Source organism: Sparus aurata, chromosome 6, assembly GCF_900880675.1.
Source record: "Sparus aurata chromosome 6, fSpaAur1.1, whole genome shotgun sequence".
Taxonomy (NCBI): Eukaryota; Metazoa; Chordata; class Actinopteri; order Spariformes; family Sparidae; genus Sparus; species Sparus aurata.
In genome coordinates, this window is record NC_044192.1 from 14,826,664 (window position 1) to 14,840,205 (window position 13,542).

The 13,542-nt window shown below is 44.0% G+C and overlaps 1 protein-coding gene across 2 annotated transcripts in view; it reads left to right on the forward strand.

Annotated features, from left to right (window-relative positions):
- The first annotated feature begins 674 nt into the window (after positions 1-674).
- Positions 675-13,542, forward strand: part of gli1 (GLI family zinc finger 1) — a 56,451-nt gene continuing 43,583 nt past the window's right edge. For both annotated transcript variants that reach the window (XM_030421518.1, XM_030421517.1), the window contains exon 1: positions 675-1,030. The gene's annotated coding sequence lies outside the window, so the exon portion shown is untranslated. The remainder of the gene's footprint in view (positions 1,031-13,542) is intronic.

Genomic DNA, 13,542 nt, shown 5'->3' on the forward strand with positions numbered 1-13,542 from the left:
TTCGTTTGTTTAGGCATAACAACAGATTAAAAAAACGTCTTCTCCAAAACTACATAGTGCACCTTTAAGTAAAGGCTCTGAATGCCAACCACAGACCCTAACATGGGCGCATGCTCTCCTCATGAAACAGAACACACATGTTGTCGACCTGATGCGCTGGTCCCACTCCTGATCCTCGTCTGAACTCCAGTCCGGGTTTTTGTGGTGGACTTCAGTGGCGAGGCACAGCAATCTGCAGCATCCCCACACGTAGCCAGCCACACACGCTGTCCGAGAGGCTGCTATGAAGTTACACCATTAAAGTAAACACAAACATTTAAAGATAGATTATCCCAATTACTAGAGAGGAACGCACTTTATATAGACCCGATCGTGTCCATACAAGTATTTTATAAACACGTGCATGCTGTAATATCTTTATATAACTTCACTGTGTCGCTGCGAATGTATTTGTGCTTATTTGGAGAGAAAGGGGTACGAGAAAATGAGAGTATGGGTGCTGTGTGGCGCATGGTAACTTTGAGGGTAGAACTGAGGCAGCGTGGTCCCTTTTTTAAGAAAAACAAAAAGTGAACTTCCTGTTTCGGGGTGGTCCACAGACTGTGGAGAGAGAGAGGGAGGGAGGGAGGGAGGAAGAGAAGGGGGTGCGCATTCCCACATTGGCTGTGTGTGCAAACCAGCTCCAGGGCGCTTTGCGGGACTCCATAGCCGAACATGGGGTTCAGTTTTGTCACCGTTTGCGTGAAGTGACTCAAAACAATCTATGGAAAAGCGCGTCTGAGACAGCGGGATAAAGTTTGGGTGTGCGCGTAAGAAAAAAAAAATAAAAAATTCGGTCATCTCCATCCGAGCGCGTCTGCCAGAAAGTAGAGAAAGAGACAGAAGAGAGAGAGAGGGAGCGAGAGAGAAGGAGAGGAGGCTTTACTGGAAACTGAGACTTTCACAGTCCTTGGACACTCAGAGCTCTTTCAAGGACTCTGGGAAATCAAGTGAGAAAGTTTCATGCTGAATATTGCTGCGCTAACCTGAGGTAAGTGGAGCTGATGGCTCAAACTCGACTCTGAAATCACAGGCGAGCCTTGATAAATCAGTCATTACACGTTCAGTCGTGATTGTAAAGTTGTTGTTGTTTTTTTTGCTCGTGAGCACTGCTGTTGTTACGTTTTCGTGCTTGCTGTGGTTGGAAAAACGTGCAATTGTCTAAGAGGTGATGGCCCAGTCGTGGCTTTATCCCCTCAGGTGACTGTGCGTGACTCTTACGCTTGCCCCAGATTAATTAGGCTGGCAAAGTTTCTGTAATTGAGTTGCATAATATTTCTACTAACCCACTAAAGTGTGTAATGCTTCGGCCACTGTGGTGCCCGTGGAGTCCTTCAGCGCTGTCTTGTCTTCCTGACCATTTGTGGAGATGTGAAGAATGTGCTGGCACCTACTGAGGTTTGGACACCAGGAACATTGATTTAAACGTGGATCTTTTGGGGGAAATGCTTCTTTCTAAGGGGGGGTTCTCCCCGACTGTAAGCACAGCTTCAAATCATCTGGCACAGCCCAGGGTCAGAGGGCCACCCGAGAACAGCTGTTTCTTGTAACCTGAAATACTTTAGGTGCCGATATCTTTTCCAAATGTGTGTCTCTGTCAGGACACCCACAAAACAACATCATCAGTGGGCGCTGTGTGGGGCTTTCAGGGGGCAGAACGCTAGCCCGTAAAATGCCCCATCAGCCGGTAGATATTGTCTTTCTTCTCGGACTAGAATAACATGGATTCACATCTCCCATAATCTCCCCCTAATCTGAGATAGTTTATCGACTCGGATCTAATTATCTCTGCGAGAGGTGACTGTAGCTGTTAATGTGGGAGGATTAGGCCGCCTGGTCTTCATGTTAGTGGCCCTGGAGTGAAGAGCGTCAACACTGGACTCAATAGAAGAGCCAAACACTTATTTATTCCAAAGTGACAGTGAGAAGTGCTGAGCACACACAACTCACAACCTCCCTAAACAGTATTTGCACAGACACACACACACACACACAAGGATCTTTAGAGGGGTCTCCAAAAACAAGACAACACTTGATGAAGTGAAATTACCAATATGTTATTCATTGATTTTAATTGATTACACTGGACAGAAGGAAATCAGAGGAAGTTGACCTGACGTTTGTAAACACCTCAGGCCTTTTTTTCGGAAAATATAACCAAGCAAATGTTCAAACGCAGAACGGCTTCGGCTTTTTAAAAAAAACATAAACCATTGGAGAGAAGCAGTTCTCAAGGTTGAGACGGGGGGGGGGGGGGGGGGGGGCGTTCCGAGGGAGGAAAGTGCACTTGTCCTTTGGCCACGTGTGAAAAGCTCTACAGGGGAGCTTCCTCACCCTCCCTGGTCTTTATCAAGTCTGTTAAGGCCAAAAGGCTCCTTAATGGGAATGCTCTTAAACAAATAGACCATACAGGAAGCGACTGTCCTCCTCTGCAGCCACAGGAGAGGACTGATCTGGTTTATCAGCGCCGTATCAGAGCGGTGATAAGTCTCAATCAGGCTGAATACAGTTGAGTTTGGTGGATTGAATTCCCGAGAGTATACAGGAAGGTAGGTGGAGGATTTTAAGGTGGATTTTGATGAGTGATGACAGTTCACCAGGAGAGCAAATTGTGGAACACGAAACATCTCCAATGACGTGTTTGAGTCCCGTGTTGGCACCATTGGCCGGCGGTTACGTGAAGCAGGCAGCAACAAGTGGCATGTTTTTGTCCAGATTCCATTTTGGTCCGCTCAGCAAGAAACATGTGTCACGTGATGCCGCCTGCAACCCCCTTCCCCAATCCCCCTCCTCCTCCTCCTCCTCCTCCCTCCTCCTCCCACCTTCCAGTGAGAGGGGGGTGCGGAGGGGGAGGGAGGGAGGGAGAAAGACCACCCTCACTGGGATCACAGCCCCTCAATCAGACCCTTTCACACCCTGTGAACCTGAAACAATCAGGGTTTAATAGCAGCTGTCTGTCTGTGCCGGCCCGGGCTAAAACCATGTAGGCTCACAGCGCCGAGCCGATCGGCAGACAGGCCTGGGGATGCTCCAAAGGACACAGGAGGAAAGACACACACAAACACTTCTTTTCTGTCTTTATCCCCCGCTACTCTTTTCTCTCCTCATCTTCTAGTTTTCCTGCCGTACTTCAAGGCTCATGGAGAGATGGTCGGCTCCCTCAGATCGCCGGTGTCAGGGTCTGGTATTCGAAGGTTATTTTGGTTCATCGCATTGAGTTTGTGTTGTTTTCAGGCTGCTGCAGGGGCTTTTATTCGCGTTGTGTGTCGTCATTCGTGGACATCGTTCATTGAGAGCGGAGTGAATGGATTTTTGTCATGGTGGTTGTTTTGGTTAGCAGCACTGAGCCAAACTTTATCTCATCCGAGCCATCTGAAAAAATCACGACAATTATCGTCTGTGCCAGTAATGTGTAGAGAGAGCCGTAACAGTTTGTGGAGTAATCGATCAAAATAACATAGATTAATCATTTTAGTCATTTTTCTAGCTAAAATGTCAAATATTTGCTGGTTCCAGCTTCTTAAATGTAAGGATTTGCTTTTTCCTTGTAATATAAGACAGTAAATGAAGAGCCTTTGGGGTTTGGACTGGAAAACTCATCACTTTGAGCTCTTGTCATGAGCATTATTCCAATCTTTTGACATTTTTTGGACTAAGCAATTAATCGAGAATAAAATGAATCAGTTGCGTAGGGTCAGATTGCCGTGGATAATCCCACCTCTCAGGAATCTAACATTGAACATATCAAACGATGCTGAAATGAGAATGAATGGCACCAAAGGGCAAAGGCATTTCACTCTTTATTAAGCTTGAATTGCATCAGCCAAAGGGCACACATAATAGAAAGTGGAAATGTTGCAGTCATGGGAAATACTCCGAAAATCATTGTTCATGGTCACTTGGAGCTTTCCCACCCATTAGAAGGGATATCAGACAAATTGCTGCAGGGGAGATAAAAGAAAATGATCCACAGAGACAATCAGCTCAGAGCAACAGAGAGAGATGAGAGGTTGGCTGTATTAGCTGTGATTATGTCAGCGGATTGATGATGGGAAATGTAGACCACAGTGTCAACAGGACAATTGACATCAATCAGGGCATCCTATAAAACAACCCGGCCGCCAGAGAGAACATTGAAGTTGGATGATTCTGCAAAAATCATGGATAAACTTCAATGAGACCTACGGTCGGGTTAAGGTTAGCAAAAGATTGTGGTTCTAGCAAATAAACTGTGGTTGCTTTTTGGTTGGGGTTAGGCAACCAAAACGCTTTGATGAAGTTTGGGAAATATGCTGGTTGTGGTTTGGAAAAAAGGTCTGACAGGGCACAACCCCCCGTCTCCCACATGGATGTCAGGTGGGAATCATCCAACACCCTGACCTCAATCACATCTCCAAGAAAGTGTGTTTATAAATAGATCATTTGAAACAGAGAAATGCAAACAATACAACGTCATCCCTGCCAGATTATGTTCGACAGCAACATAGTTAAGAGACGAATTGTTCACTGTCAATGTTTCATTTCTTTTGTCTCTGATATACAGTAGATTCTTTCAACACAATATCCACCCATAACAACTAAAGCATGATTCATTTTTCTTATGTTTATGTTTCGGCACTCAGCACCTGATTCAAGACAGGGAAAGACGGGGTCATGGTTAAATACAGAAACAGTGATTTGAAGCGTGAGTCATGAGTCATGACCCTATCCCTAACCCACGCCATGTTCAACTAAAACCACGGTCTTTCTTTAATCTTATCCAACAAACTTTAACACATGCAGGATTCAGATCGTGCTCCTGGGTGTTACAGAACTGTTGTTTTAAACGTCAACCATTCACAAATCCTACGAACGCAGTAGCACAAAAACGTAGCACTTCCCATCGAATAAACGCTGGCATGGAACATAATCCGAACAGGAAATACTTACGTGCGAGAAAAACATGGAGGTTGCTAATGGTGGGAAATTAGTATCTAAGTGGAAGCCATGCTAATGGAATGCTAAGGAAAGGTGCTCCGATGCTCTCCTTTAGTATAGCATAAACTGGACCATAATGCCATCCCCCAATCGCTGCTACCACAACATTCAAAGTGACCACAGCATGTTATGGATCCCACCACTTTTCTTGTAAAGACATGCGTCCTACTATGCCTCTGATTAACTTACCCTGATATTCTTTTGCAAACCTGGTTTAGGTGAAACCACTATGAAGTGTTGCCGATGGAGCAGATGTGCAACTCTAGTTTCACCGGTAAAGAGACCGACCTCTTCGGCTTAACCCTTTCGACAAGGAGTGCGACACAAGGCAGCTAAAGAAGTCTGTGCATTTACAGTGGAAACTACAGATCAAAATCTGCTGTATCAGCTCTGCTGCTGGCTGTTTGTTGAACACCGACTGCAACGGAAACACAGTCGCAAACTTTTGCAACAGAAGCAGAGTCGGGCAGGTTTTGTGAGTAAAGTGACTCTGGCAGACCTACCTCACTGGCACCGAACTTCACCGTTAAACTTAATTCGCGATATGCAGAATCGTCCGACATGAGGTCAGAAGCAAACGCACCAACCCAGCGAGGCCCGCTGACCCTAAAAAACCTTGGAAGGACCATCCAGCCGATCCGTCTTTTAGGGCGGGCCTGGTCCCAAATGCGGGAACACTCTAATGCCTTAATACCACACATGAAAGGTCAAGTCACATGTGGAGCAGCAGGCAGCGTTAAAAATGATGCTGGTTGTATTTTAAAGTACATGCAGTGTTTTGCGCCTGAGGGAATATGTGCATGTGTGTGATACAGATGCTGACAGTAAAAGGCGGAGTCCATCCCTTCCCCATCGTCCTTCCTCCTGCTTTGAATGAGGGTGGCAGTTTTTTGACACGCTTGTGTGCGTGTGTGCGAAAAAGCAGTTGACTGCTAACTATCGTCTCATGTGGTTGATATTAGAAATCAAACTAGCGCTAATAGGATCCAGGTGAGATTGTGAATAGCTTTCAGATGCACAAACAACCCACACTGATACTTACTCGTGTCCTACTGTTACATTAGCTCGGTTGGTAACAATGGGGCTGGTGACTGGGTTTGCTTTGAGAGATGGTGGTCGGCTGTGGATGACAAAGGTCAAACATTAGGGGCATCTGTGGAGGAGCCCGAAAAAATGGATTGTGTGACTTGAGATCCAGCAGTTTGATCAGGTTGAGAGAAGTGAGTCGAAGTCGGCGCGATTGATGATTAGATTGTTTACAGGTGTGTGTTTGATTAGATTCTTTGTACCTGCGTGTGTGTGTTTGTCTTTGGCCGTGTGTGTGTGTTCCAATGTGTGTGTTCTTCGCCGCTGATGACTCACGGCACACTGTCCTGTCGGCAGGCAGAAAGAGAGGAGAAGGCGGGTGTTTGTTATTTCAACAGGTTGCCATAGCCACGCTGCGTTCGGGTGCTGCCATCATCAGTGTAATTACAACACAGTTCTGACAGTCGCCCTCCTCACTGCCTCTCTGACGTCCACCAATGAGAGACAAACTTTCAGACCTGTATGTCTCCTGAGATAGCTGGGGAGGATCCTCTAAGTTGTGATATGACGAAGTTTTTTAAGCCTTTTTGAGTTTGAAAAAGAACAGAAGGACAGAAAACATCTGGTGGAAAACAGATAAAAAATTTGTTCTTCTTTCTTCCTGCTCCAGCAAAACTGCAATCTCTCATTTTAACTTTTAAGTAGAGAGGTAGGATTACTCCTCCTTAAACAGTTTGTATGTAAGTCACTAAATTTCCAGTACCGTTTTATGTGATGGCCTATTACATTTTACTGCTGGAATAATTATTTCCGACTTCAACTAAGAGAGAGAGAGAGAGAGAGAGAAAGACAATGAGTGTGTGAAAGAGTGCAGAGACGCATCCATGTTGCGTGTGTTTATGATGAGACTTCTGGACAACAATTCTGTTATCTGAGATGAGATAGCAGCCGAAGCTCCTCGCCTCGGCCGACGTTCTCGGGCAACTCGCAGCTCCACATTCCCCGCTCGCTCCTAAAGGTATACAGCAAGTACCAAGATATTAATCTATAGGGGAAAACAGACATTTATGAGTCAGTCATGCGGCGGTATGCTGCATTTGTTACCTTAAGATGATATAGATATTGTAAGATGGAGCTGCACACGAGGGATGATAGCTACTTCATATCTTGTTCGGTCCATTTTGAGTGGACGCCGCACCAGTAAGAGCTTCTCACAGGATGTCTGGGGGTAAAAAGTCTGGGGGTAATGTAGACTATAATATGAGGCCTTAAAAGTAATCAAATAGTCTTAATTTTGAATATGTGAGGTCTTAAATGCCATAAACCTTTTTATCTGAGTTGATTTATGTATTACTCATTTGATTTTTAAAATTAGGCAAGATCTCCTGCATGAAAGTCAACATTTCTCATGTTTCTCATGTCTTTTTCACTTGCGTACATGTTGGCTAAATGCAGATAAACTGAACTCATTTATTTTAAAAGATCATAGAAAGCATTACATATGAATTAGACCATTAGACACTTTGTTTGAGGGCTCGGTAGCATTTTAATTGTTTTTATTTTTTATTTCAGTGCCAGTTATAGCTGCAGCTAATTGTTTTTACTTTCGACTAATTTATTATTTTATTCTATCTTTAAAAATGGTGGGAAAAGTCGACCAGTGTTCGTCAAAGCCCAAGATGACGGCAATCCAAATATAACTAGTTAAATGACGCAGAGTAAAGAAACCAGGAAATATTCACCTGTAAGAGGAAAATAAAAATAAAAGAATACTTTTCCAGTAACTTATGATTTACCGTGAATTTCATCAAACATCTACCATGTTTTAACATCTTATTTCTGGAGAAATTAGTTAGCACATCATTTACACTGTAAATTTGAACGTATACACATCAGCAATCTGAAATACAGACGGGCAAATCCTGTTAATTTCAGGGTGATAACTTGTTTATTTTAACTCAGTATTTTTTTATGAATTTACCCAAATGTGTGTTTGTTTTCGAAATATGATGACTGTAGAAAATGTAGCTATTACTGCATCTAGATTTAGGGTAATTCAGTGCGTCCACAGTGATGTAGCATGTTGGATTTGATGGTCTTTATTTTTTTTTTATGAAACTTTCTTTGATCAAAATGTTGCTCAGTTTAGTTCTTTCAGACCCGGAAGCTTCTGATTAAATGAACACATTTTCAGTACTTGATGATAACAACACATTTCAGTCGATGCTTATAGAGTAAGCTTGATTCTCAGCCTAAGTATAGAGGAGGGTTTTTATGTGATCAGGTAATGATGTTTCTGAGGACCAATCGAGTTATCCCGGCGTTTCAAGTTAAAAAGAGCTTATACTCATCTGTGTAGACTTTTGGAAAGGGAGTAAATGGAGATGAGGATCAGTTACCCCATCTGGCATCTACTTCTACATATTTCTGTGGGGAATGAAGAAGATCTCCATGTGTTCCAGGTTTACAGAGTTACAAAAACTACATTTCAAACAATAGATGACCCAAACCACATCGCCATTGTAGCTTTGTATTGCATGTTTACGAGAAAGGAATACTGTGGTCAGTCTTCTCAAACCTCAAAAAGAAGCTGAAGATTCTTTCTCTCTTGTGTGTTTTCATCTCCTGGTTTTGATACTTCTCTCTCAAATGTTTCCAGCTCTGTATAAATCCTCCTCAGCCTCCTCGGCCTTTTCTCACATTCTTTTCTCCTCTCCTTCCGCCGCTCAGCCTCTTGCGTCTTTTTTTTCTTCTATTCCTGTTCTCCCTGCTCTGTAACTAAGTGACAGTTGTGAGAATCTACAGCGGCTTGCTGATGCCACGTTAACCAGATCAGATGCCATAACAGGAAGTCGGCCCACATGCATGGACGCGGCGCAGTGACACACGCGCATGACTTACAACCGCTGCAGGCCAAATGCAGTGCTCGCCGTCACCGATACGTCAACATGAATCTGCTGTGGGTCAAAGGTAACCGTGCCCTCAGTCAAACGGCCTCATATTTACTACAACGCATTTGACATGACATCCAGTCTACAGCGCGCTTTGATCAGACTCCAGGCTCGGTGTGGAAACTCGCCGACGGTCGCCGATGATTCAGAGAAAACTCTGCACCTTCCTTTGAATTTATCTGTACCATCTGTTGATTGTTTTCGAGGCAGAAAGGATGATAAATCTACTTTTAAAGAGAAGCGACCAAGCCGGGCTCATTTGGGCTGAAGAGCTCCACAGCACATGACTTAGAAAAGTGATGTGGTGTGCTTGTTTTGTTGGGGATTTTTTTGCAAACAGACTGGATGCTTTCTTCCGTAGCATTCAATTTTTGCTCACAGTCGCGTTCTCCTGTGGCCATAAATGGAAACTAGCCGTCTACTTTGTGTTAAAAAAAAATAATAATTACCCCCAGGAAAACATGAAACCTGCGTTAACTTCGCCATTGTCTCCTTTAAAGACTAGAGGAGGAAGAATCCCTTTTGAGGATGATACAGCAAGACAGAGAAATATAGTTTCTGTGCATTTGCTGCATATTTGCAAACTTATTAGGCCTTTAGAAAAATAATATTATTGGCACGCGCTGAGAAAGAGCTCTCCATTTTCATTAACAGAGGAATTCGTTGGAAAGGAAAGAAGGGCAGAGGAGAGTAAAGGGTGAACGAGAGAAACATTTCAGTGAGTGTGGAGGAGTCAGAGAGGGAGAGAGAGAGAGAGAGAGAGAGAGATGCAGATTGTTTTAAATCCGCAGCGAGTCAGGCTCTCAAATTTATGCCCATGGGCTGCTTCTTGGGTGGGCTGCAGGGAGGGCGGTGCGCTAGCTGGAGCAGGGGAAAGTTGCCGACTCCAGACTGCTCGCCTCGCTCTGCAGCTTGGCTTTTCCTGCTGGAACACATTTACAACTCAACCGTCCTGACTGGCTGACTGACTGCCTGGCCCTGCCCTGCACTGACTTAACTACAACGACTGATTTTTATTTATTTTTTCTCCCTGCTGCTCGTTGAGCAATATTTTAGATGGTATATCTCGTTTTTAATGGCGCCTCATTTTGCTTTTTAAGTCTGGGAAGTTGCTGGAAGCTCGGGCAAAACTTCTTTGAGCACGCTGAAGTTTTCATAAAGTAGAAATCACAACGGTATTTTGACGTCTCTGTTCATTTTATATCAAGTTTTAAGAGGAATTCCGGGGCTTAAACTGATTGCCTCCGAGAAGCAACGCAACAACTTGGATCAGATAAGGGCATAATATGGCTCGTCTGTATTTCATGCCAGCAGTGACTGTTTGTTTTGCATGAGAAGGATCCGGGCCCCCATCTTGCCTTCGAATAGATTCAATCATGTTGAGGGCGAAGGAGAGTAGCTCACTCAACAGCCAGAGCTATCAGGCAGTGTTTTTTTACCTTTGGTGAATCAGGGCTGGATACAAGCTGCTCACAGTGGTGACAGCTTCACATTGTGATAAAAAAGGCAAATGTAGACAGAATCTGTAAGCGAAAATATAGGTTTTCTAATCTAAAGGAGAAATAATGTGCTTATTTTAGGGCATAGTTACTATTAGAATAGGTTTACATGCTTAAATGCTCAAAAAACACACTTCACTCTGTTTAAGGCCCCCCTTCTGCACACCCAGTCTGCCCTGATTGGTCAGCCTGCACACGCCTGAACCAGCACCGCTAGCAGCAACAGAGCAGCTATGCTAAATCGATTGTTAGGAGCCGAAAACTAGCTGCTTGTCATTAATAATGCAATTGCGTGATACGGTGATACGGTGTTATGTCACTAAGTCACAGAATTTAAAGCGAGACCACTGACGAGGAGTTTCGAGAGCAGTGTTTTCTGTGGGAGAGAGCAGCTTCCTGGATTCAGACGTTTGACCTTTTCCAACTTTCAAGATCTTTTGCATGCACAAGAACGCATACAACACGCTGAAGGAAAGGAAGAAAGTGAAAAAAGCATAGTACGTCTCCTTTAACAGATTGTCTAAAGTCGACTCTCTCTGCCTCCAACAATGTGCACCAGTTTGAGCTCTTCCTCACGTTGTGTGAAAACACTGAGAGGCCTGTTCAGTTTCTCTAACTTTCTCCAACAGGGAGGTTTTCTCTCTGCCTCGGTAACAGCGCAGGAACTGAACACACAGCGAGAAGATGACATCAGCAGCATGTAAATCAGCTCCCCTCACAGCAATAATCCAAACTTCAAAATTCAGAGGCCGGCCGGTCGGTCGGTTCACCACGATAATGTGCTGACACACACAGACACACATGTCCACGCATGCATACACACTACAACAATAAGAGGCCAGGAGGAAGTAAACAAGCGGTTGCTCCAGCACGGACAGCTCTCATTTATCTTCAGTCTTAAATGTTTGTCAGGGCTTTAATCACAAAGTTGTCTTTCTTTTTAAAAAAAACAAAGTAAAACACACACCATCCTTGAAGTTGAAACCGAAGAATCTCTGCTGGTGGATGCATTTTTCTTCTTCTTCTTCTTCTTCTTCTTCTTCTTCTTCTTCTTCTTCCCAGCCGTCCAGATTCATTCCAGCCTGCGTGTCTGGCCGCTTTGTGAGCTAATTCGCTCTGAAGGTATTACGGTTATTGGAAGGCTTGTAAACCATTAAGTCTTTATTTACAAGAGAAAGAAAAAAGAGTCTGGGTGACTGCGCAGGGGCGAGCCGGGTCTTGGTACGGGCGATGACCCCACTGTAAACGATCAGAACAACTGAATTTGTGGAGCGGCTGGGACATCTGGTCGCGACTGCAGACCACTCCTCAATTACATAATTGTGCCCATTAATTACATGAGGAGGGCCTTCATTTCCTGGTAGGCAATAACTAACAAAAAGAGAGGCCAGTAAAGCAGGGAACTCTGCAACACACATGATTATAGTGTGTTTGGTGAAACGTGAAACATGGCCTCCCGTTTTTAAGAGCAGCTCAAGGTTAAAAAGCCACAGAGAAGAGTGTGTGTGCTCATCCATGGAGGTCATGTGGAACTTAATTTTTACAGTTTTAAGAGTGAAACAGGAGTGAAGTGACGCGGCGACGCAGCTGTTAGTGAAACACTGTCTTGATGTTAAAGTCTCCAGACAGTTTGTTGTTTCTTAAGCATCAGTAGCCGGTGTTTTTGGCCACACACAAAGCTCCCTGCAGGTCGTTTCTCCCGGAGAAATGGCTCACCTACGTGTTGTGACTGAATGGATGCAGGTGTGATGGCTGTGGTGGGTTTCACACCGTGACAGGAGAGCTTCTGTTTGAGTAGAATATATTGTTACCTCAAATGTTTCGGCGTGTTTGGATAGTAGACTTTGTGGTTTCCAGAATTCCAGATTTTAGTTAACTTAAGGATAGTTTCTCTTTTTCAGTTATTGAATTAAGTTCCAGGGCTGCAACTAATGATTATTCCCAGTGAAAAAGCATCCTATTGCTCAAAGCGACATCTTCAAATGTCTTGTGTTTAGAGATGCAATGATTAGATAAATAATAGATTGTAAGAAAGTTAATATGTTTTGATAATCCACAAATCACTTTAGTCATTTCTCAAGCAATATTGTCAAACAGTTGATTGTTCCAGCATCTTAAATTTAACAAATTGCTGCTTTTCTCTCTCATTTCTGTTGGTGAATGAAGAGTATTTTGATTTTGGGCTGTTGGTTGGACAAAAGAAGCAATTTGAAGGCGTGACTTTGGGCTCTGGGAAATTGCATTTTCACATATTTCATAGACTAAACGATTATTTGGTGATGAAAAGATTCAGCAGATTAATCGCTAATGAAAATCAATCCTCAGTTTCAGCCCTACTTGTTTCATTCGACCGACAGTCCAAAACCCAAAAGCATTTCATTGACTGTCCTATATGATGAAGAAAAGCATGAAATCCTCACATTTGATGAGATGGAAACATCAGATGTTTGACTAATAATGTGAATCGATTATCAAAACAGCTGCTGATGTATTTTTTTCAGCGTCAGCTAATCAACTCTCAACAATATTTAACCTGTCCTTTGAGCTGAGGATGCAAAATGGCGTTGGTCTGCGGTTCCCATGCCGTGAACTGACCTGCTGCTGCACTCAGCATGAAACAAATGTTGGAATGACAATGCGGCTGTCGCAGCTGTTGTTTTTTCAGGTCCAGAGCTGTTGTCCTCCTCCTCCTCCTCCTCCTCCTCCTGTACTTCTTTCTTCTGATGCTCCTCTTGTCGTCATCACTGTCTCATGCCAGAGCGGGATCAGCCCATCGGACAGGAGCTCACACAGTAATGCACCTGCTAGCAGGAGTTTGAGAAGAGAGCCCGGGACAACGAAAGAGTGACTGGTGGGGGAGAGATACTGTCTTTCTGTGAGTGTCGGAGAGAGGCCAGGGCGTAGTGAAAGGAAGAGGCTGTGAGAGTGAGTTTCTTGGTCTTTGGATCGAGGTACCACGCTGGGCATTTATGCCGAGGCTTATGGGACCAGACTCAGCTGAATACAAGGAGGGTCAACAGGGATCCACGCTCAATTTTCTTTTCACACAG